General features: G+C 45.0%; 1 protein-coding gene across 1 annotated transcript in view; it reads right to left on the reverse strand.

Moving 5' to 3' along the window:
- LOC130118929 (atos homolog protein B) overlaps positions 1–21,047 on the reverse strand; it is a 60,930-nt gene extending 39,883 nt beyond the window's left edge. The window contains exon 1 of the mRNA XM_056287258.1: positions 20,740–21,047. The gene's annotated coding sequence lies outside the window, so the exon portion shown is untranslated. The remainder of the gene's footprint in view (positions 1–20,739) is intronic.
- Between the last annotated feature and the right edge of the window lie 1,023 nt (positions 21,048–22,070).

The raw sequence follows: 22,070 nt of genomic DNA on the forward strand, positions 1-22,070 counted from the left end.
TGACTATGTCCCCGTTGAATCTACAACACTTATCTGCACCTGTCTAATAGGGTCAAAGGTCACATGACGGCGCATAAAATTTGTTCTGCATGAAAAATAACACCTGACAACCGGCCCAAGACTGATAAAACTTTGGTTGCGGCTGATAAGCTTGTCTCGTCATTCAGGAATATAGGTGGCAAACAACTGCTGGAGGTCCAACAACCGAATTAAAAAATGTAAAATAGTACAATTAGCTGTATGGGAGGTGACAACCGCTGTTGCTGACGGACAAACAAACAAATTTCCTACCTTAGCAGATTGCTGAGGTTTTCAAACTGCTGTTAGTTATTAGTTAACCCACATCTAGTGTGTGTGTTTGTCTTTTTAGAGGATGGGGCAGAAGTTATGGCTGTGTGTGTGAAAGGGTGTCAAAGTTGCTCTGGTGTTTGCATACAGCACAAGGGAGCGGAGACGGGGTTTGTCAAAAAACAGAACGCCTCTCCAGCTATGAACACCCAAATATAGAAACGGAGGTATGGGGGAGGGAGGATGGGCGGGGGATGTAGAAAGACAGTAAGATGGGAGTGGGGGTGTGTGGACAAAGCAATACAAAGATTGAGAGAGGGAGGTAAATTGACTGCATTTTGTATAGAGTGTGGTGTCTGTAAAGCGTGAAAGGAGAGAGGAGGAGCGAGAGAGAAACCGGCGTGGAGGAAGACAGGAACTCGCCTCGTTGGGAGTGACGGAGGACGACGTCTGTTCTCCTGCTTTTAACATCGAACAGTCAAGCATGGACGTTATAGCTGAGGAAGCTTTTGTTCTCTTATTTAGAGTCCCACATTCCAACACACACACACACACACACACACACACAACCCCACACTTCTCCGCTATCCCTTTAAGAGGCAAAGTTCCCCTCCATATATGGAGAAGAGGAGGCGTGTCCTCACCTTAAAGGCCCTCCTCTAATCAAGAGCCCTTGGAGTGCAGTGTGAAAAGAAGCGCACAAAGTTGTGCTTTCACATGCGAGCTCACATTCCACCAAACATAAACACACTCAGGCAATCGTGGTCTCGTTTGTTTTGACGTCTGATTTTCAGTCATGCCTTGTCTACACACACATGCACCTTATTTTCCGGCCTCTGAAAGTGATACCAGCTGTGTGTGTGTGGGGGGGGGGGGTGTAATGCAACGCATTTTCTTTTTTCTCACCCACTAGTTCTATGTACTCCTCATAGCCTTTGAAACCCAAAGAGCTCCAAAATTAAAAATGGTTCATTCTTAATCAGCTGTTCACAACAGCAATTACAGCATCAGTTTCATATACCGCCACCCAGAGGCAGGAGAAAGGGGGGAGGGGAACAAAGGAGAAGAGGAGGTGGAGAAAGAATGGGAAAGAAAGGGGGCCTACTTAATAGTGGATTTGTATAAAGAGGCACCATGTGTGTGTGTGTGTCTGTGTGTGTGTGTGTGTGTGTGTGTGTGTGTTGTATCTATGGGCCTGGTTTACACCTGGCATGAACATGTGTCTTGGGTGATCCAATCACAAGTGGACAGCTCCGAGTACGTCGTCTTCAAGGCTCAGCGTTTTCGGTTTCTATTTTTCAAAGCCATCCAGCATGCCAGATTTCGCCACAAGAGGACGCTGTTACGTAACCTCACACGAGCAGGAACAGCTTTTGGATCCGTGGAAACGTAAAAATCGAAAACGCTGAGCCTTGACCATCTTGATCTTCCAAAGCCAAATACAAATCAACCGAGAAATTCATTCATTCATAGAGCCCCCAGCCAGGGCAACTCATTACCCACACACATTAAGCAAATCAGAACCAAATACCTATTCAAAAAAATAACTCACACGCAAACAAATGAGACCACACAAGAGGAAGGATGCCACCTGCTATGATGGTTCGTTTGGGGTTTTAACTGATCAGTTTGCCTGATGACCTCTGTACATGCACCGTTTAAGTTATCTGATATTTTGATTACTTTTGACTTTTAATAATGTAATTTCTGTCGAGACTGACGAGTGTCCATGTTCGTATGTCTGTATGTCTGTATGCTGTTAGTTTTGGTATAATTTTATGTGGGCCCCAAGGAGATTAGCAACCGCTGTGGCGGAAACTAACGGGGAACCGAATAAAGAATAAAGTGGACAGCCCCAAGTACAGGTGTGAATGCACCCAAGATGCACTGGGATCTGATCACTGAGACAATATTCAGAGGTAGTCTAGGCGAGATGTGGCCACATTCTGTCAGCAGCGTGCACGTGAATGTGTCCTGGGCCACACTGAAGGACTGCCTACTCAACTGACATCCTCTGCATAAGAAGAAGAACATATTCATGCACCAATGGCGTCATATTATGGTCTTTTCAGATGGTAAGCGACACTCCGACCGTGTACACGCTTGGATCCGCGGAGTCTCAATGCACTTCTCATGTGAATAGACAGGCAAACAAGTGCTCCGCAAGTTAATGCCAAGTGCTCTATCTGTGATTCATTTTATTGTGAATCTGATAATCCATGTAGTGGAGCTGCTCAGTGGTAACCAGAAGAGGACTGTGGTTGCACACACCAGCTCCCAGACTATGTTAGATCCTTCAAGTATTGGTTTGGGCTACACTGGCCTCAAGATGGTGGCATGGTGGCACAGTGGTTAGCATGGTCGCCTCACAGCAAGAAGGTCCTGGGTTCGAGCCCCGGGGTAGTCCAACCTTGGGGGTCATCCTGGGCCGGCCTCTGTGTGGAGTTTGCACATTCTCCCTGCGTCTGTGTGGGTTTCCTCCGGGTGCTCCAGTGTCCTCCGACAGTCCAAAGACATGTAGGTCAGGTGAGTGTGTGTGTGTGTGTGTGTGTATGTGTCAGCCCTGTGAAGGACTGGCAGCCTGTCCAGGGTGTCTCTCTGCCTGCCGCCCAATGACTGCTGGGATAGGCTCCAGCATCCCCACAACCCTGAGAGCAGGGTAAGCGGTTTGGCTAATGGATGGATGGCCTCAAAATATTGGCTTATTCTTTATAGGTTCAGGGGCGGGGAGACCTATTGCTGGACACTCTTGTACACGACTAAGAAATACACAAATAATAATATAACCACAGTCAGAAAACAAACCTTTTTTTTTTATTTCCGCAGGCCACCGTGACTCAAATATCCCAATACTCAAGCTAGCTGGACTTTCTTAGAATAGTGCAGGACCTCTGAACGATGTGTGGACACCTGCCAGAGAGCCTGGCCGAGTAGAGAAAGTGACAGCAAAGACTTGGTTTGTGGCTTGGGGTTATTTCCCCACTCCAAAATGCCTCCTTTACACTTCTGTACAGGACTGTAATAATCCGGGGGAATGAACCGTTTCTGGAGTTGTGTGTTTGACCAGCTGTGTGTGTGTGTGTGTGTGTTTGTTGTTCAATAAGCTAGCAAAGCCAGAGACAGAGACAAGCCTGTTCAAGTATTAGCATCTGATTACACTTCTCTGAAAAAGACCGGGTGGTATGTGTGTGAGCGCTCTTGTGCGTGTTCTGTTGAAACAAATTAGCTTTGGTCTATTTAATAACCCTGATCTTCCTTATGCTTTCAATACTCCACAAACCTTCTCCAGCCACTGCTCAAAACAAAACCTCAATCCACCCGTGTCTAAGCTTGCCACCCAATCATCCATCCATGGCTGAGGGTTCACCATCATCTCCTTTACACACATCCATCCAGCCTCCCATCCTCGCAGTGACGAGTCAACAACCATCACTGTAGGTCATCACACTGCTATTAATTCACCTATCTACCAATCACTCCGTTCATCCAGCCATTCTATGAATAGGCGGATGCTTTTCACCCCTGACTTACAAAATATTCTGCTAATTTTAGGTAATATAGATAGATACCCCTTAGGTAAAAGTTAAGTCCTTGGGACTTTATTTCGATCATCCGACCAATATATATATTCCGAGTGTGTATACATTAACTCAGCTACCTTTAAACAGATAAAAGCTTTTGTTCGCAAAGGTGAGTCTAGCCTCATTTTCGTCATGCCGGTTTACAATGCGGATTACAAACGGGTTGGACCGCGCCTGCCTTCAAGTCTGAAACCCCCCCATTGGAGCCCGGGGTGAATTTCTATTTAGCCAACGGTTTGTTTTTATCATGGAAATGAGGTCATGGTCAAATACTTTTATCAACAAAATTAATACTGAAGAGAGCTAAATGTAATCAAGAACAGAGGAGGAGAGGAGGGGGAGAGAGAGAGAGAGGGAGAGAGAGAGAGAGATGTGGTGCCCTGTGTCTTGGTGACAGATTGGTCCAGCCCAGAGGATGGAATGTTCCAGAAAAATATGCTGCCTATTCATGGAGGACAGGAAATAAAAGCTCCCTCTCTTCTTGCCTCACCCTCCTTTTCTCCCCTTACCTCTCGTCTCTAGTCAGTCCCCCCCCCCTCACTCTCTCTCTCTCTCAGCTGTCAGATGCAGGCTAAGATCTGACGTGTCAGTAACGTGTCCACAGCATGTACTCAGAATAAAGACGTTCCAGAACGAACATGTATCGCATGCGATGCATAACCTCTCCTTCTCTATAGTCAAATCAAGTGTCAGACTGAGCAGCAACATACGGGCCTTCTTCCAGCGCTGTTGTTAAACAGAGGAGGGCCAGAGTTTTGAGGTTTTTCTGGCAGGTCAAGAACATCACTTCTGCTGCATAAACAAGCACTCGCAGTGAGAGTGTCCGTCTGAAGCGCCACTTGTCTGTCAGATGCAAATATTCTGATATTTAACAGATTTTCAAAGGTTTATATAACCCCCGCTAGAACTGAGGGAGGTTTCACTCAGGTTGATTCAGAGGGAGCCAGTCTTTTTAGATTAATGTTGTAACATGATGCATTTTTAATCAGATTTAGCCATTAGTCTAATTATTAGTGGAACACAAGGCCGACAGGTAACTGTACCCGCTCTCTTCCTCTCGTCTCCAACGGTTTCTTTACCCGTCTCTCTCTTGCTTGCTCGCTCTCTCTCTCTCTCTATCTAACTTTGTCACTTCACCTCATTCTCTTTCTGTCTCTGTCTCTACCCGTCTTTACCTTCTTCCTCTTCTCTCCATCCGTACCAGCATGTATGCGGCTGGGGGTTGGTAGTATTTACCTAACCTCATCTTTACAGCTTTCGACCCACAGACATCAGAAATTAACTCACTTAAACAGCAGGACAAACAAACATGGGCATCTAGTGACCCAAAATTAAAGGGCTAATATAAACTCACATCGATTAAACACGCATGCGTAAAACAACACACACACAAACAAACAAACAAACACATAACTTATATACTCAAACAGGCTAAACCATTTATATGTGGTGGGGGGGGCAGGGGGAGGTCTAACAAAGGGGACAACTAGGGTTAATCCTGAGAGCTGTCCACACACACACACACACACACACACACACACACACACACACACACACACACACACACACACACACACGCTTACAGCAGTTAAGCTGCAGTTATTACTGAGGGGCTAACCAGCGTCCGAGCCCTAAAGCCCACCTGCTTTGAATACTGCTTTCGCCAACCACACAATATGCTCCCCATTAGAAACCACCCTGTGAAATAACGACCGAAAACCCACGCTTTTAAAACAGCGTGACAAAACACAAGGCACACGCTAAGCTTCAAGTGACCTTCATATGGTGCCTTTACATGCAGTACAAGTGACAGTAACACAAGAGGCAGAGAGACAGGAAGCGAGAGAGAGAACATCAGCTCAAACTGCATGCCAACATCTGTCAGTGTGTTGTTGCATTGTTTAAGGACGTAACACTTGGTACATGTCTTTTGCAAACCTTAATACTCCCTATCTTCGGTGCAAAAAAAAAATTCAGGTCAATCAAGAATCCTTTCTTAAAACCTTAATAACTGCATCTGATATAATTTGTTTTCATCAAAATGCACTGTAAGGGTAATCTGATGTACTAAAAATCCAAATGAACATTTCACTCAAAGCCTGCTAGCCGGAATAGCCATTAGGGCTGCATGATATTAGGAAAACATGCGATAAGCGAAAACGTTGTTGGATATTGCAATGACGATATGACTCGCGATAAATAAACAAATATTGAAGTATACCTTTTTAATGTCTTTCTGCTTTAGGTTTGCTGCTAACATAGACCCCAGACAACGAACAGCCTATTGCACACTGAATAAAAAAATGAAATGAATTATTTCCATTCCAGCAACATAGTTTTATTGAAGAAGGAAAAAAGCACTTGGCTACAGCCGCTATATTGACAATAAAACAAATACCACCAACTTCATTGCATGACAGTACAGTTTCTTCATCACTTTAACAGAACATCTAGGCCTATTTAAACATAGCAGCTACCAGGGGTTTATATTATAGATAATTACGTAACAGTCTCAATTAAAGTTTTGCAGAGTGAGTAACTATGGTAGAATTTTATTTTTTTATATTATATTTTGTTGTTACTGAGGCGGAATCAGCCAAGTCACACTACCGCCTTTTTTTCTCCAGAAGGGGGCACCAAAGTCAACACATACTCCTTGTAGTGTGCAGAGAGCGAACGCATGGCACGTGCCTACACCATCTATCGCAGTTCAAGCAGTCTTTTGCGATACGTATATCGCGCAGGTTGATATCGCGATGAAGGTAAATTTTCGATATATTATATTGAAAAAGGCACTTACATCACCTGCTGTACATAGGCCGTGGAACGCATTTCGAATGGGTAGGGCCAAGAATTACGTTCCAAATAACCAAATAACCAATCACTCATTAGGAAACAGAGTTTGTTGCTTGTGATAGGCTACGTACTGTACGTAGGCTTACAGCGAGTGGAAATTAGCCCGGGAAGCGCGCAAAAGTGCAATACATTAAGAATGTAACGTCTTTGCAATTTGAATTTTTACACGTTTATGTTTGATGCACGCCAAAGTAGGTATGGCCACGGCCCTACTGGCCATACCGGTTCCGCGGCCTGCTGATATGCTATCTGTTTTCTGCATTTGCGCTTTTAAGACTGTGTTGTGATTTATTATTACTTTATGTAACGCATATACACTCACCGGCCACTTTATTAGGCACACCTGTCCAACTGCTCGTTAACGCAAATTTCTAATCAGCCAATCACATGGCAGCAACTCAATGCATTTAGGCATGTACACATGGTCAAGACGATCTGCTGCAGTTCAAACCGAGCATCAGAATGGGGAAGAGAGGTGATTTAAGTGACTTTGAACATGGCATCGTTGTTAGTGCCAGACGGGCTGGTCTGAGTATTTCAGAAACTGCTGATCTACTGGGATTTTCACGCACAACCATCTCTAGGGTTTACAGAGAATGGTCCGAAAAAGAGAAAATATCCAGTGAGCGGCAGTTCTGTGGGCGAAAATGCCTTGTTGATGCCAGAGGTCAGGGGAGAATGGCCAGACTGGTTCGAGCTGATAGAAAGGCAACAGTAACTCAAATAACCACTCATTACAACCGAGGTATGCAGAAGAGCATCTCTGAATGCACAACACGTCGAACCTTGAGGCAGATGGGCTACAGCAGCAGAAGACCACACCGGGTGCCACTCCTGTCAGCTAAGAACAGGAAACTGAGGCTACAATTTGCACAGGCTCACCAAAATTGGACAATAGAAGATTGGAAAAATGTTGCCTGGTCTGATGAGTCTCGATTTCTGCTGCGACATTCGGATGGTAGGGTCAGAATTTGGCGTCAACAACATGAAAGCATGGATCCATCCTGCCTGGTATCAACGGTTCAGGCTGGTGGTGGTGGTGTAAATTTTCTTGGCACACTTTGGGCCCCTTAGTACCAATTGAGCATCGTGTCAACGCCACAGCCTACCTGAGTATTGTTGCTGACCATGTCCATCCCTTTATGACCACAGTGTTCCCATCTTCTGATGGCCACTTCCAGCAGGATGACATGCCATGTCATAAAGCTCGAATCATCTCAGACTGGTTTCTTGAACATGACAATGAGTTCACTGTACTCAAATGGCCTCCACAGTCACCAGATCTCAATCCAATAGAGCACCTTTGGGATGTGGTGGACCAGGAGATTTGCATCATGGATGTGCAGCCGACAAATCTGCAGCAACTGCGTGATGCTATCATGTCAATATGGACCAAACTCTCTGAGGAATGTTTCCAGTACCTTGTTGAATCTATGCCACGAAGGATTAAGGCAGTTCTGAAGGCAAAAGGGGGTCCAACCCGGTACTAGCAAGGTGTACCTAATAAAGTGGCCAGTGAGTGTACATAGGTTTGACTTGACTTATGTTGGGGAGCTAGTAAACCATGCCTTGCTCAAAGGCTTGACACAAGTAGTTGTTGGGGGGGGGGGTTAAACACTTGAATATATACCAAAGAAAGTTGAATCAGTTCATCTGGACACAACGTTTATTGAGAGAAACATCATCTTAAGTGACCTCTTCAGTCTCAACTGACTGCAGGTTTCCCCACCCTTAAACAATACAGTTGCATAGCGACCGAAACCAACAATCAGTTTCATGTGCAAATAGGCGTGACCATTAACAAGAGTTGCGATGGTCATGAGTACTATTCATAGAGGATTTGGGAACGGTTGCAATCACATTATTGTAAGATGGTGACGGATGTACTCTTAGCCCCCCCCCTCTGTTCAGGGATGGTCATTCCCTGTTTACACAGATGGCCTCTTTGACTCCCCGTTCAAAACAGCATTCCTCCACATCAAGGATGTGCACATCCTCATCCTTCAAAGAGTGGCTGCTGGCCTGTAGATGGGTGTAGACTGTTAAGTCCTGGCCTGACATGTTAGCTCTCCTGGGTTGTGCCATCCTCTTGGCCAGGGTCTGTTTGGTTTCCCCGATATATAAGTCACTGCAATCCTCTCGCCAATTAACAACATAGACTATATTGCTCTGTTTGCGCTGGGGAACCCGATCCTTGGGTTGGACCAATTTCTGGCACAGTGTGTTTTGGGGTTTGAAAGCAACGGAGACACGGTTTTTGGAAAATTCGTGTCTCAACTTTTCCGACACTCCGGCCACATACAGAATCACCACTGGTTTACGCTTAGGCAGCTGTTGTCCTTCTCTTCTCTTCAGTTGGTGTGGTGCAATGTTTAGGCGTTTTCCTGGCTTTGATAAGTAGGATAACCTACACTTAACCAGGTCCTGTTTAATGTGGGATTTCTCCCCATCCTTGGCCGCTGTGTCGGAGGGGACATTGTCAGCTCGGTGGTACCGTGTCCTGATGACTCCTAGTTTGTGCCCCAGTGGATGATGAGAGTCAAATCAAATCACTGATCAGTATGTATTGGTTTACAGTAAACATCAACAATCAAATGTCCCCCGTCACTAATTACAATTTCAGTCTAAGAAGGCTAACCTGTCATTTTTCACATCCTCCCAGGTGAACTTGATGTGGTTGTCAACAGAGTTAATGTGGCCTTAAGATGGCGGCACAGAGGCGCAGTGGTTAGCGTGGTCTTCTCACAACAAGAAGGTCCTGTGTTCGAGCCCCAGGGTAGTCCAACCTTGGGGGTTGTCCCGGGTCATCCTCTGTGTGGAGTTTGCATGTTCTCCTCGTGTCTGCGTGGGTTTCCTCCAGGTGCTCCGGTTTCCTCCCACAGTCCAAAGATGTGTAGTTCAGGTGAATCGGCCATACTAAATTGTCCCTAGGTATGAATGTGTGTGCTGTGATTGCAAATAGTCCCAAATCCTCTGTGAATAGTATACATGGCCATTGAAACTCTAGTTAATGGTCACACCTATTTGCATATGAAACCGATTGTTGGTGGGGATGCCTGCAGTCTGTTTAGACTGAAGAGGTCACTTAGATGAGTGATGAAACGTTTCTCTCAATAAACGTTGTGTCCAGACAAAGCGTTTCAACTTTCTGTGACTTGAATATATTTAACCCAGAACTGTGATGGTGTAGCTGGTGCCATCTTTCTAGTTGTAGTAGGTAATGAATGCATCAATTTTGCTGTTGTTAATGTCAGTGGTGCCGGCAGCCGTAATCCTGTGCGCTAGGTGCGTACATTTTTTTATGATTTTGTTCGTACCTTAAGCCACTCACGCCGTTTGACGCAAATACATTCGAAGGCCAATGATTGGTGTTAACGTCACTGGCTAATAGCGCACAGTGCGTACAGGATTATAGCTGCCGGCGCCACTGATTAATGTTATCCTCATCTTGATTCTTTTGGGTCTCAAGCAAATGGAGGCCTCTGAGGTAACAAAGCACTGCAGTCCGGAATGACGTGCCACTCCAGTGTAGCCAGCTCCTGAATATGACTAGACACACATAATTTAAAGTATACATATGCAAACACAAACACACACACACACTGTAACTAATGTAAATGTGCGCCCAAACAGAAGACACATATACTAGCACTCGCACGCAGCAGGCTCCATTGCCACAGTTGAAACAAGGATACAGCAGCTAAAGACAAACAATAAAAAGTACAGTCGGCCTCTACTGCTTTCTATATGCTTGACATTTACACTTACTGTAAATCAGGAAGGGATTGGACTGTGGACCTTACATACAAACACACACACACAACCTTGCTTTGCTAAAAGATGCCTACACAGCCTGAATAGCTGTATGAACTGAACATGATGCTTATTAAAGCTCTGAGGAAATAAGCAATTGTGTTTGTTTTGTGTCTTTCTTAAAAAAAAAACCAACTCGTTAAGGGTCATCTTTAGAAAAAGCAGAAGAGTATATTATTCAGCATGGGAACTTGTCCAGAGAGGTAAATGTCAAAAGAAAGAATGAGGAGAGACAGAGACCTTGACCTTTAACCAGTTCTTTAATGGTCCATTTTTTCATTTATATTAAAAAAAAAAAGAATTAACACGGATACTCCTGTACATATTGAACAAGCCCCATACACAGCAAAAACAAAGATACAGACCCCCCCTTTTTCAGAAATTAAGAACAAGTAATTGGTTTTCTACAGTACACAGAACATCTCAGTGTCCTCAAACAGAAACAAAATTTTCCAAGTTTGAAATCATTTTGAAGTATGTGATGTCAATTTTCAGCTGAGCAGCCACTAGGCCCCTGAACATGAGTGTAGCATCTGTGGACCTTTTGCCTTTCATTTTGTTTCTTTTACCAAGTCAAATGTTCATTTTTGCCTGAACTGTCAGAAAATTAACCAAGATGACATGTCTGCACTGTGCTGCCATATACCTAGGACCAAAGACAAACTGGCTGTCTTAGAAAACCTCTGAGCCACCGCTGCAGCACAGAGAAAAGAGGGATCAATCTGGGACAGCTGAGCCATAAATGCTGTAGAGTTTCTTCATTATTACAGAAAAAACAGTGACTCCCTGCATTAGGATCTTTATGTGCCACATGTCTGTTCGTAGCCACAGCCCCATGTACCACCCTCCACTGTAGATCTGCAGTGCATTTCTCTATGGCAGGGTTTGAACAGTGAGCTCCAGCTGCCTTTGGGAGATGAACCTGGCGTCAACACACTCAGCCACCTTGACTCCTGTACACCGGCTAGTGATATTCTGTTGAGAACCTTTACAGTGACTGCACACAAGACCTTCTTTGATGTTCTTGAAAAGTCCGGTAGTTCTGGCGTTTTAAGGACAGAAGGGCCCCATTCACTTCCTCCTGTTCCTCCACTGCAGCACGGATGGACAAAGATGGAAAAACAGGCCGCATAACTGGCTGATCCTCTCCACACTATGCTCCTAGTGCCTCTCTGACGAAACCAGGAAGTGAACTGATCACTTCCTCCAACAGCCTCTCCATTAGATGAAGAGATTTAAAATCAGTTTCTTAACTCAAAATGGCAGCCATTTCCCACTGTCCTCCTGATCAGAGATACACTATCTTAGTAAGTCTAGCTCATGTGAGAGACCTCCATACACTTACATACCCACATGTGGCTTCCCACCCACAGACACGGCCAATTGTGTCTGTAGGGACGCCGACCAAGCTGGAGACAACACGGGGATTCGAACCGACGATCCCCATGTTGGTAGGCAATGGACTAGACCACTACGCTACCCAGACGCCCTTGACCAATTGACTTTTTTGGAAGAAGCTTGTTCTTATAAGGCCAACTTCTGCTTGAGAATTTTAACATCATTTTGACTTGTTAGAGGACTGACATCGTCAACCTATGTTGAAAAACTAACTGAAGTAGGTTAGCCCTGAGAGACCCTGCCTGAGCTGAATTAAAAGAGGCCCGATGGCCAAGGAATAAAGCATGCCAGATAAGGGACAACCTTGTCTTATGCCTCCCTGAAAAGAGACAGGTTGGCTGAGTCCACTGCCTACCCTTAACAGAACACTGGCTCCAGAATGCAATAACTTGATCCATAAAATAAATTTCTCTCCAAGACCAAAACCTTCCATGTGTTTTGAACAAATAATGATCAACCCCATCAAAAGCCCTCTCTTGATCTATAGAAAGAAGGCCGATGTCTAGCTCCGGGAGCTTACATATATCAATAACGTCCTGTATCAAAAACAGATTATACTTGATTGTACAGTCAGGAATTCAGTACATCTGGCTATAATGCCCAACAGTATCCATACACTCTTTGAGTCTATTTGAAATACATTTTGCAATTATTTTCTAGTCTATACATAACAATGAAACCAGCCTCCTTTTCAGTAAGCCAAGATCTCCCTTTTTGGGTAACAATGCTAGGACAGCCCGTCCTGTGGAGCTGCACATGCACTGCTGCAACTCTTGCACCCGCCAGGCATAGGCCGGCTCCAGAGTGCGGCAGAAGAGGGCTTATGACACAAGGTGCCTGGGGCACTTTCATGCAAGGGGACAAGGTATGGGTGTGTTGTCTCATTCACAAGAGGGGGATTTCACCTTAGCTTCGCAGCCACTGGCAGGGGCTCGGTAAGGTCGTGGGCCAGCTGTCTGAGGTGGTGTACCGGGTGCACATGCCCGGCAAGGGGCACATTATGGTGCTGCACCAGGACACTCTCCCCATACTGCCCCCTTGCTCTACTTGTTGTTGGGGAGGAGGGTGACAGTAGCACCCCAAGCACCAATCACTGTGCCTCTCCCCCAGTTGCACTTCCTGTGAGCCCCAGGTGGCCTGTTCACCAGCGACAGCACCCTGGCCATTTGCAGGACCATGTATTGGGTGATGGGGTCATCAAGGACAACTGACCCCTCAGGTGGGGGCTACGTAGCGACTGGGGAAGGCGTTCGCTCTGACTTTCGGCAGTTCTGCACTGGGGAAGCACAAGGGCTGATGGGACTGTTAACGTTCATGTTAAAATTGTGTTTAATGATGTTGTGACATGTTTTGGTTATTGTGTTGTTGTTTGGGCGTTCGACTTGGACTGGGTAGATGACCACTTTACTGTCTGAAGGACCGTGACTAAGACTGATGTTTTTAATAGTGACCTCAGAGGGGAAGTCATTGTTCAGCAACCATCATGCAGTGTACGGGACATGGGAGCTGCCATTAAAATGAGGTCTCTGCCGCTTGCCTCCTTTCACGCCAGCTCGCCACAGTATGATATTTCCCTCTTAATTGTAGCGGAGTAGAAGTACAAAGTAGCACAATGGACATTACTAATACAAGTACCACAAAATTGTACTTAAGTAGAGCACATGAATGTACTCAGTTATTTTCCAATACTGATGTATATAATTTACATAAGGGGCCAAACATTAGAAACAACTTTCAATATAATGCAGTCTAGTTCAGTGATACAGCTTAAAAAATTACCATAGTTATAATGAAATAAGACTAATAATGAAAGGTTAGTGAAACTGGATGCCCAGCCCTGATGCTTTACATACATAAGAATGAATAAACAAACAGATTAATTTAACCCCAAACATATTTTGTAGGTCTAATAATAAATAACAATAACAATAATCCATTTTATTTATTCAAATCCGTTTTCCTCTGAACAGGCCTAATTCACAGCAATATCACTTCAAAGCATAGGCGTTTCTAGCCCATTTTTTGGGGTGCTGCAGCACCCCTAAATTTAACCCCAGCACCCCTAAAATTGAAGAGATTTTATTTTTTACTGTATATCCATGTTTAATAAGCTGAAGAAATGTCAAAACCATATCCAGTATATGGTTTAAACGTAATTTTTTAACAACAAAAATACAGCACCCCCCCATGCTTCGAAAATGGTTTGATCCACCCCCCCACCCCCAAATTTATCTTGCCTGGCGGGCCAGCACTCTGGGTGCTCAGCACCCCAAAAGCTCTGATCCTAGAATCGCCCCTGCTTCAAAGTCCGGATGCTTATGATGATATGGTGACTCTGGGCTAAAATCACGAGTATTTCCTTATTGCTCAATCAGATTGCAAAGTATAATTTGATTAGGTCATACACTGCAGACATACTACACGGCAAGCAGCAGTGTCTGTGGTGTGACGAGGTTGATCCGAACTTGCAAACTGAAGAGATATGGTTCCTTGTCTAAAAAAACAAAAAAACCAGCGATTTCTCTGAGTTTTTTCTCGTCAATTTACGCCTTTATCATCGCAGAGAACCTCATGAGTTTTTGTTTTTGTTTTTCTTGTAAATTTGGCTGATTTTGCTGGCAACGAAATGCTTAGGCATCAGCTAACCTCAAAAAAATATAACGCTTAAATTTATAGTGAAATTAAAATCTAAAATTGAACAGTGTTTAGGGGGCGTCCGGGCAGCGCAGCGGTCTATTCCGTTGCCTACCAACACGGGGACCACTGGTTTCCGTCCCTCCATCCAAACCCCCTTGTGGCGACAGACCCTTGTGATACATTTTCGAAACGGTGCTATTGAAAATGGCTACTGTACGAACCTGCGCTGCGCTTTCTCCGGAAGTTGGCTGGGACATCACGATTTTTCCAAATATACTGCAGCCATTTCTTTCGGATTTTCGGAGCCTTTGGTAATAAATGGAGGCTCACGGTTTCTCCCTTTGTACATTCGCAACCACTTATAGCAACACCAACTTCTAGCTTGCAAAATTAAGATAAATAGCTACACCTGGCGTCTCACCTGGCTCGCGTCACTGAACCGGATCTTATTGTATGTAGAGCGCCACACCGTCCATTAACGGGCTTAGTTCCTCGGGTTTGTGAAGTACGAAACCCCGCCTGCCTGAATCAGTTTTTTTTTTAACCTGACCTTGGTACACCGCAGTTTCAACGCAGATATGCTCAGCCATGGTGTTGACTGATTATTTTGCTCCTGGCGTGTTTTGTAACATTACCCTACCATCACATGTACGTACATGTTAATGTAACCGGTTATTTTCTTGCCCGGTGCGGGATTCGATACGAGGTGTACTGCACCACAAGGCGACATCGCTAACCGCTCGGCTAAAGGGTCAGACCCGTTATCTAGGGACTAATGTGTCTTATTAGTAGTTTACATTAACAAGGTTGAAAACTTTATTTTCATCAGAGGGAGTCTTTAAAAAAAAGAGAAGCAAACTGGTGTAAACAACTAATAAGACACGTTAGCCCCTAGCTAACGGGTCTGACCCTTTAGCCGAGCGGTTAGTGATGTCGCTTTGTGGTGCAGTACACCTCGTATCGAATCCCGCACCGGGCAAGAAAATAACCGGTTACACTGACATATTTAAGATTAGTGCTGCACGAATAATCTAATCGCAATGTCCGCCTGTGCGATTATATAACCGCATAAGGCTGCGATTTAATTAAATAATAAAGTGTGCGTGTGTGCGAACGTCTGTTTGTGTGCAGTCTGCACATCTACGCCCATAATAGGCTGGGTGTGTAAGACAGCGTCGCTCGACTTCCGACGTACAAGCGTTTGCACAAGAACTTCCGGTCTGGTTTGTTGAGATAGGAGATGGCTTTGTTTTACACTCGCTGTTTGCAGGACCTCCCTAAAATCACGGTCAACGACGTACATCGCATCGTGAGTGCTTCCTCAGTAGCTCAGACGAGGAAAACAGAAAAGGGTTTAAGATATATTTCGAGCTACAACGACAACTACGAGGATGAGTCATGGCATCATTAGAACTATGCCAGCGCTAGCTAGCTAGCTAACTAACGTTAGCTGACTGCCTTGCAACTAACTAATGTGGCAGGGGCGATTAAATGAAATGATACAAATCAGACATACCTGATGTAAAACCAAATTGGAACCTGCAGATCGCCTCAGGCTGAATTTGGACTGTCGCTGGACGGTCTCTAGTTGTTTCTGGAGCACTCTTATTTGTTTCCTCATCGACTCGTTTTGGGCCAGGGCATCGTCGAAAGGGGCACAATTAGGAGCAACGCAATAGTCATGCTCTTGCAAGCAGCCACTGACATCCATCTTATTATCAGAGGAGTCCAGAGCTGGCAGAGGGGCGACAGCAGGACACTCCCGGCGCTCCCACACACCTAGCCTGGGTGCGGGTTTGGAGTACACATTCCACGCAGAGTGTGGGGACAGCTCGTTTCTTGAGCCTCCTTAACACACCTGTAGCTGGCACAGCGAAATCACCCGGTTCAAAATGCAGACTACACACTTTTGTACACTTGGTGACGGTAAATGCATCCCTCCGAATCTGCACTAGTCACTTAGCTCTTTCCTCGCAGTTATTAGGAAATAAATGGAAACTTAAAAGAGCATTATAGCGCGCAGAATTCGCACACTGTGACACACAACAATGCCCAGTAGAGCCTGATTCACGGCGTTGATACCCGAACGCCCCCTTTTGCCCTGTTTGACTCATGATTTTTCTAAAGAAATTGAGTTTTCGGACGGATAAGTTAGAAGATAACTAACGATTCAGTAGGACGTAAGCAGCCGGTTGTACCGGAAGTTCTTATGCAAACAGACACACCCTGAAGTTCCGCAGCGCGACATTAATGCACCGAGCCTATTAAGATGACCAATCAGTCCCTTTAGGCAGTGAAGCGTGTGCAGTCTACGGTCACATGACCGGTGTGCCGTGTGCAGGCCAAAAAGAAGGAAAAAATGGCTGCCGATGACAACGAGCAGGTTAACGCTGATGAACTGCTGGCAAAACAAAAAACGCGACCTGTTATATGGCGATATTTTGGAGTCAAGCTCAGCGACATTGAGCAAGAAAGAGGTACTGTGTAAAACATGCAAAATGAAAGTTGCTACATGTCGTGGCACCACGACAAATTTGTATTATTTGTACATGTATAAATTTGTTCATTATGTCGCAAATCGCAATTTTGTGGCAGGATGAGGAAAAACACAGGAGACGAAGGCGAGTTTGAACTGTATTCCTCAGCTCCAAAAACCGAACTACAATAGGAACAACCCTGCACCAGAGAGCCCGGGAACGTAAACCACGCCCCCCGCTCACAGCCCTGCTGGGTGAGAGGCATAGCCCCTAGTGTCCGCCACAATATTGTCCACAATAACATGTCATAGATAAACGAAAAATTGTGTTATTTGCTGAGTTTTTCATACAATGAAGCCTTTATTTCTTCAATGATGGGAAAAAAATATTATATAATTTTGCCCAGTGACCCCAAACTAATGGTGATCTGCATTGTTCAGATTGGTACATAGTATCATCCAGTCCTTATCAATCGTGTCAATCGTGTACCGGTCCTTAAATATTCATACTAAAAATGAGCATTAGCAGTGAAAAACTGATGTCAGTGCATCCCTTGTAAAACACAAAAAAATATTAAAATCTCTGGTTGGTGTCATAATTTCGCAATTCCATACTGTATTATTATGGTTCTACATAAGAATCTTTTTTTTTACTTTTTCCCCCCTCAGATATATATATATATATATGTGTGTGTGTGTGTGTGTGTGTGTGTGTGTGTGTGTGTGTGTGTGTGTGTGTGTGTGTGTGTGTCAGCATGGATATCCATGTTGATATTCCACTCATTAGTTGAGCACTTACAAAACCATTATTGGTTTTTTTCAATGATGGAGAAAACCATTAATGGTTTTGGGGAAAAAAACGCTATATATATATATATATATATATATATATATATATATATGCTTTTTTGTGTGGCATTTTCTGCCTTTATTTGATAGTGATAGTAGAGAGAGAGAGAGGGGATGACACTCAGCAAAAGCCCAGGCCGGATCCGAACCCAGGCACCTGCGGTAAAGACTCAAGCCTTATGTGGTACATGCTCTACCAGGTGAGCAATGGGGCACCACCCAAACCTTTTTTACTTTTAAAGAGGAGCAAAAGAGCCGGCGCCACTGCCGAGTGTAAGCAACAACAGATGGCCTGAGATGTTTAGCTAGCAGCCCCAAACCAGATCATTCAGCCACAGAGCCAGATAAGAGAGGGAGTCACTGTTAATGTTTGCCTACAAGACACGGCTGGTTCTGGAGAATAACTGAGGTTATGCACAAAGAATAGCACGTACTCATACACACAAACCTACATGTTAACATTACTTGAGACATTCTATTGAACGCATTCCTGATCATATACTTTAAACTTGACCAGCTCATGCTGAATCTTTAACACCTACACTATTTGTAACCCTAATTGTAAAACCTAAGCCTAAAATAGCCTTCTCCAGATGTAAGGGTCCTCATGTGGATATAAGTACAAGCTTACTCACAAATATGCACATAGAGACCAACCATACACACAGAGATCAATAGAGCCCCAGAGCACTGGCTCTAACCCACATAATCATCTGTAATCTCTGACATCAAATCCCGCAGGGTCATATTAGAGGACTGACAACACAATAAGCCTTCATCAGTCCACAGCATTTTAATAGCCTTAACTTGGACACACACACACACACACACACACACACACACACATACAGAGCCAGGTATGGATGTGAGATGGAAGGGGGAGTTTTTGATGGGCTCTTATGGTGGGCTGTAACAATGGTAGCCTAACTTGCCACTGGAAAATCCACACAATAACGTAATTGGTCATCACTGTTATGCAGGTCATTATGCCTTATGCCATTAAGTGAGAACTGTATCTGTCAACTGATGACTTGTCTTGTGTTTTATGATACCATAAGAGCATACATTTTCACTATGGAAGAACCCAGTAGGAGAGGAACCCCCAATTCTCGCAGGTCAGGGGTCAATATTTACTGATTAAATCACACGGAGAGCAGAAAACTTGATCCTGGCAGTGTTAGTGCCACGCACGGTTCACCAATTGAATTATATAAGGTATAGAAGCCCTTATGGTGGCAGTGTTAGTAATGTGTTTCACCATTACAATACAATAAACTTGACTAACCTTGGTATTGCTAGTGGGAGGGTCTTAACCATTGAGCAATAAAGACAATGAACTCCCATCATTTTGAATGTCAATGGTATGGTCTAAACACTGCTAGCAATGCCATTTGGAGGTCAGCGTTAGACACAGGCTATAGCATAGTTGTTCTGGGTCTGTTTGTAGGAATCTGCCTTAAACCGGACTTAATCTAAGTAATCTTCCTACTGGCCTGGGTAAGCACTCGTAGGCATGCATATCTGATTAAAAAAATGCAACACCAAAATCAGCAGATGTAGACTACACATGCAATTTCAGAGAAGAAAACATGCACTTGTCTCCCTCTTTCTCCCCTTGAAAAAAAACACAAAGCAACTTATTTCCTATTCCCCCATTTCATCAAGTGCACAAATCCATTCTGATTTTGAGCCCTGACATTTTTGTCACTGACATTTTCTGCGGAAATGAGGTTTCTCTTAAGTTTCTTCATCTAATCTGTACAGTTTGTGCATGTTTTCAATCTTTTTCTTAATATCCAGTGTACTTCATTTGTGCAAAACAGGCTTGACTGTAAAACCAAAATAATGATTTTGCCCTATACAAGCCCAGACCAAGGCTTCAGGCCCTGGTTCAAACCACAACTGCACCTTGTATCGCTCTTTGGTAAGCCACAGTTCTGCATGACGTCACGCTCAGCTGAGGACAATGCCCACTGGTTTTTCCACTGACGGCGGGGGGGGGGGGGCTGTCAGAGCAGTGCAAGGACAAATCATACCAATGAGAATGACAGACATGCAGAACTTAAGGGGAAAATACATACGACAGGCATACCTTTGAAAACAGCTGAAACGTTGAAAACATTGGCGGATCAACCCACGTGTACCATAAAGGGTTTTGTGTGTGTGTGTGTGTGTGTGAGAGAGAGAGAGAGAGAGAGAGAGGGGGGGGGGGGTATGTGATGCACACATGTGCCTAATGTTTAAGTCAACGCGATCCCATCGTATCCTGCCTGTAAGGACAAAGGGAGGCCAAGCACTGCGGTTGTGCAGAGTCAAAAATGCATGCAAATAAAGGTTCATTCCTCCACCATCACCACCACCACCCCTCACACACACTAACACTCACACACAGACTGGGTTATCTATGAGCTGTGGAAAAATATCGTGGTACACATATGATGCACTAAATCTCTATTCACAATAGAGAGCCGATCCGTTGGAATTTCTATCGTTTGTCCCTTACGTCCGCGCGCACGCACGCACACACACACACACACACACACACACACACACAAAGAGTGAAGAAGGCAGACAAAGCAGGGGAACGCCCCCATGCACACTGCAAGATGTGTGTAATAGCTCCTGTCATGTCATCAGTTGGCCTTGGTTGAATTCCAACGGCTGATCGCTCAAATTCTGCGACAAATCACGAAAGATTATTAAACGAGGACAAATATATTTCAAATACGAATATAAATCTGAATCGATATAAACGACACTCTTGCCAAACGTCGCATCGCTAACTATCAACACAGGCCTACTGTGACTGTGGGTGTCTGATAAAGGCTTTCTGCTACTCACAGACTGGAGAGACGTCAGGAGAGGCAGACACGCCGTGGCCGGGGGAGGGTTTAAAAGACGGGCTCCCCAGTGCGTTTCTTTCGTCTGGCACTTTGGCCCTTTTTATTTTTCCTTCGTCTTGACTGCTGCGTTGTTTGAATTCCACTGTCGATGCCAGACGGAAGGATGAGAATGCTGGCGAATGCTAATCGGGCTAACGTCAACGCGATATTGTGGAAAACAGCGGCTTGCTCGTCCGTCTTCTTCACTCCTGCCACATATCTGTCCCATCGGATGTCCGCGTCCCCTCCTCTAAGCTCTTTCTGGCATTCGCGGAGCTCTAGTCTCCGTTGTTTGGGACTTGGTCTGAAACGTACCCCTGCGCCTTTAAACGAAAACGTTTCCGGGGTTCGTTGGTAACCGAATACGGGGCGGGGTTTTGCGGACAGCTGAGCGCCTGTCATTTAGGCGATTGGACGCTTCTACTCCGGCTGGCCAATCGCAGCGCGGGGTTTCGCCCCTCTTTAAATTAAACAAATTTACTCAGAAAGGGCCGGACTTGATTGGATGGTGGATTGACGTTAGCCACGCCCAGTACACGTGCTTTTCTCTCCCCTCCCATTCTCGGGAGGTTCGCCGCTGTGCCGGGGCCCTCGATGTCAACGGGGCCAATCAAGCTCTCCTGGAAAGCTGTGGCCGCTACGGAAGAAAAGAACAATACATCAAACACATTAAGACGCGGGCGACGCGATCAGACTAATCTACGGCCGCTGTTCGACTTACGTAAACGCCACCGTGTCAGAACAAGTATTGCTTTTATTGTTTTCTACGGCGATCCCTCAGGAGTCGGCCAAGCCATGTTGTCATTGAGCTATAAATAGATGGGCTACACGTTGCATTCCCGTCCCCTTTCAGCTGCGCTGAGCTCCACGCCCATGCGCCCGGAGCACACTGGGGCCCGATGACGTTCTCTGTACAAAGGAAAGAGGTTCGATTTCAGGTTCAGGGACTCGCTAGCGTCACGCAGCAGTGTCGCGTTATATGGCCATGCCGTGTACTGAGATACTGTCCTCATAAGGCGAAGAATTAATTCACGGCGTGTATTTATGTAGGCCCCTGCCTGCATTCATCCTTTTTGTCGGATTCATCCTCCGTCCGTCTACCTGCGTCGGAATTGCAAGTAGTCCAGATCGTTGTAGAACTAAATACACGTTTGTCTCTCTCAACCAACCCCAGTACTTGTGTTTGTAACTGACGACGACCGAAGGGAGACAGCGTTTTGCTTATTGCACACGATGACGTTGAGCAGCATACTACCAGACTGGTGCCATTAGTCATCACATGACTGCCCC

This window comes from Lampris incognitus, chromosome 1 (genome assembly GCF_029633865.1).
Source record: "Lampris incognitus isolate fLamInc1 chromosome 1, fLamInc1.hap2, whole genome shotgun sequence".
In the NCBI taxonomy this organism is placed as follows: Eukaryota; Metazoa; Chordata; class Actinopteri; order Lampriformes; family Lampridae; genus Lampris; species Lampris incognitus.